Here is a 4,476-nt window from a genome sequence, read left to right on the forward strand (position 1 = left end):
AAGGCTTGAAATGTGGAAAGGCAGCAGGAGTAGATGATATTCGGCCAGAAATGCTGAGGTATGGTGGTATAAGAGTTACAGTGGCTGCACTGCATAGTTCAGAAAGCCTGGACAGAGGGACGAATTCCCGATGATTGGAGTAGAGCTCTCATAGTACCCATATATAAAAAGGGAAATAAAACTGAATGACAGAGAATTACAGAGGTATTTCCCTACTGAGTGTTCCTGGCAAGATCTATGCAAGTATACTTGAGAAACGGTTGAGAAGAATTGTGGAAGAAAAGCTTGGTGGAGAACAAGCTGGATTCAGGCCAAATAGAGGCTGTCAGGATCAGATCTTCACTTTACGACAAATAGTCGAGAAAGCATGGGAATATAACAAAGATCTGTATTTAAGTTTTGTCGATTTGGAAAAGGCATATGACAAGGTGCCAAGAGAGAAGCTATTCAATACGCTACAGTTATATGGTCAATGGGGCATTATATCAAGCGATACTTAGTCTTTATTTGAGTTGTAAATCATCAGTTAGAATTGAAGGAAGTAGAGGAAGATGGTTTAATGTTAAATCTGGGGTGAGACAAGGATGTACATTATCCCCTCTGTTATTCATTATCTATATGGATCACGTTATGAAGGAAAGTGGTATTAAACATGATATCAAAATTGGAGATGTTAATGTCAGCTCTTTGCTTTATGCGGATGATGTTATACTTCTAAATAAATCCGCTGCAAGATCCTCTGACTAAATTGAATAGCTGTTGTAATAGATATGGTATGAAGGTCAGCAATACAAAGACAATGAAAATAGGCAGAATCATTGAAAATGTCAACTGTGCTGTGAATGGAGAACCTGTGGAACAAGTAAAACATTACAGCTATTTAGGCACGATTTTTACTGAAGATGGTAAATTAAATATAGAAATAGACAACAGAATCAGCAAAGCTGGTATGGTGGGAAGTCAATTGAATAAATTCATATGGAATAAGAGAGAAATTAGTCGGAACACTAAATTAGCTGTATAGAAGACAGTTCAAACCAGTTTTAACTTATGGATCTGAGAGCTGGGCCAGAAGTAAAACACTTGACCAAAGACTAGAGAGTCCTGAGAAAGATTATAGGCATGAACAGATGTCATCAATGGCAATATCATATTAAAAACGAGGATATTAGGAAAGAACTTGACATTGTCAGCATCCAGGAATGTGTTAGCAGAGCTAATCTCAGGTGGTATGGTCACTTAAACAGAATGGGCGAGGAAAGATTAGCAAAACAAGTGTTCTCTGCCAGGTTGGCAGCAAAACGACCCAGAGGAAGACCAAGATATAGGTGGATTGATATGGTACAAAGTGCTTTAGACGATAGAAATATAAGATCTGATAATGTTGGAGTCTTGACAAGTAACAGACTGATTTGGAGGAAAATTGTAGATAGGAAATTAATAATGATGTAATTTTTTTTTCATGTAGTACTATCATATCCTGTACACCCCTTGAGGGTACATGGCAGGAATTTGATGATGATGATGACAATACAAAATTGGCAGTGCAGTTGAATGAATGATGGAGGTCAGCACCCTTCAACTGGAAAAAAAGACCCAGGTTTAATTTTTGTTAAGATATGCAAGGAGAATTTTACATTTTACCAAGGGATTAAATTTATTTACATCTTCATGGGCACAATGAAATTCACTAAGCACTTGCATGCAGGCACACCCACAAGAAAGCAAACAACTGTGTGAAAGGCATGATCCAACAGCCTTAACCAGCACTCTCTCTATGGGTGCAAGATGAAATTTTGCTGTATCTCGAGATGGTCTCCCATGTGTCCCAAGTGAGGAAGTCAAATTTGTAAAATCTTGGAGAATGTAGTGCAAGTGAGAAGTAGTATTTTGAGCATAAATCTGAGAGATTATTATCTAGGATCTGCCATGCACTGCATTTCCCAAATCTTAACAAATTCAGCTGCATCACTTGACCAACAATCCGTAAGACCATCATCTTGAGAAGTTAAGCAAAATTCCATCACTGCACCCATAGAGGATATCAGTTAGGACTGTGGGCTCCTGCCTTTCACACTTAATCCATTTTTGCCTTCTTGTTGTGCCCATGAAGATGCCTTTAGTGATCATGGTCATAAATTATCTCTAGATATGCGATATTCTCCTTGAAACATCAACAGGAGCGAACCAAAGAAAAGCGGGTAGATGGAATAAAAGAGATGGGAGGCTGATGAAATAATATTGGAGTTGAACTGTACATGGATGTTGGCCAGCAAATGTTTGTATTCTTATGTGCGTAGAGGAAAATAGAGTAGAAGAGAAGATACATATAAAATAAATAATACAGAAGAACATCTATAAGGAAGCAAATGGAGGGAATCTGTGAGGCAGAGGTTTTTTATTTTGTAAATTAGTACCATGGGTGGGCTAAGAATCAGATACCTTGGAAACCCTGCTCGAGATACCAAAAATGGAACTTTTTCAAATGACCTATTGGTTGGATATGTGCCATCCACACTGTCAACCATGCCAGCAAAATGGTAAAGTGGACAGCATCAAATATTCTTATGAAGGTTTTGGTGAACAATCTAAAATGTGAGAATATTCTAAAACCAGGCAGATTTGGGAATTATAAAGTGTAGCAGTTGTGCAAGTGAGAAGTGGTCTTAGAAGCATTTTTTTTTTTTTTTTTTTTTTTGGAGACTGAAAAGGTATGGACATAATAGTCAATTCAAGAAGGAAAAAGCTAGTTTGAATGAAATTAAATTAAACTTGACATGAAATTATATTCTTGCTTTATCCAAGTGTAAGCAAATCAACATTTGTGTATCTTCACAACTAGGCTACAGGAATATAGCCTGATACCTCACACCTTGGTATCCATAATGCACAATACACATCCTTTTGGAATTGTACAATGGTATACGTTATGGGAAGGGTCACTACCCAGACTGATTTTTTCAACCTTTATCGAGATCTCATCGGCAGGAGTGAGGCTCAGAAGAGATACAAAGGTTGAATTATGCAGAAGTCATATTTCCTATGCAAACAGTAAAAAGGTGATTTTAATGATAAATAATCACTTTATTATGAAAATACCCTCCTAGTTTTTTCACTTGGTTACAAATTAAATTTGCCAATAAATTATGGACCTTTATCCCATTATAAACAAAACAAAGTTACCATGTGAAGCATCTTCACGATGAGGCTACTATATACATAGAGGCTGACGACGTCACACCAGTTGCCTTAGTATCCCACAAATCAAAATATCATAAGCAAGAAATAAGATAGGATTATGTTTTGGAAATATTGCAATTCACTGAATTTTCTTTGTCGGAGTTAAGAATGGTGTAGGGATCACTTTTAAAAAGCACTGTTTATAGAAGATCTGGAAACTTCAGTCATTTGAGCACTACAGATTTTGTGAATGAAGAAGAGAAATTAAGTACACCATCATACACAAATTATGGATAGAATTTGCTAATGACCCCTCCTATTATATAGAGTACTGGTAAAACAGAGTACTAGAGACTCCAACAATGACAGGTAGAAAGTTGATGACAGGAAACCATCCGCAAAGATATGCAATAAACAAACAGAGAGGAAACTGGCAACCCAATCACAAAAGGCAAGAGGAAAACTACAAGACTGTAGCATGGTAAGAAAGTCCTATGCCAGACTTGAACTAACCCCTTGGAAATATCAAAAATGACCAAGTTTCTTTGAACTTTTCAACAGCTTGTTTCCAAAATCAAGTAAAAGTTGGCTAGGTTTACAAGAAGACATTGTTAATTACTAATCAATTTGCGAGGTTTAATGCATAGCAAACAGGTTGGCTGTTAATGACCCTCTCCATTAATTTTGAAAAACTGAGGACAAGGCAATGGGATCAGAAATTGATGCCTAACTTTCATGCTGCTTTTTTAGGAAGAAGTTGGATAAGGCTTGCTTCCATGCTCTTGGAGAGATGCCAGATTATTATGAGAGCTTATATAGGTAACAGGATGGGCATTAATTCCAAAGCACAAATTTTAGAATAACTGGAACAATATCTGGATCAGAAGACAGTATCTAAATTGAGGATTTTTATTTCTTTCTGGCAAAAGATTGCCAAATTCACTTTACCGTGAACTGTGGTAAAGTGGGAGTGTGATTTCCCTTGGCCATCTACTAAAGCTGGAAGACTGATGCCAAGAGGTCAGCCTTATCTTTAGGTATGTTGTAATGATACCATATGGAAAGATGAATGTGAAGAAAAGCAGAAGTTACCATGGTCTTAAAAAGGAAGAAGATTCAAATGATGTTTGAGTAAGAGGCATTTTGAAAATTTGAAATCTGAAGTGATCACCATTTAGTTTGGGCAACATAAAACTGAGTATCATATTGAGAAGAAAAGTAAGAAAATTTTAAAATGAAGGAAAGCTGAGAAGCTTTCAGAGGTGAGCTGTAGACTCAAGCACACAAGTATTATTA

The sequence above is a fragment of the Typopeltis vanoorti genome, chromosome 15 (genome assembly GCF_054136105.1).
Source record: "Typopeltis vanoorti isolate ZY-2024b chromosome 15, IOZ_Tvanoo_1.0, whole genome shotgun sequence".
Lineage (NCBI taxonomy): Eukaryota > Metazoa > Arthropoda > Arachnida > Uropygi > Thelyphonidae > Typopeltis > Typopeltis vanoorti.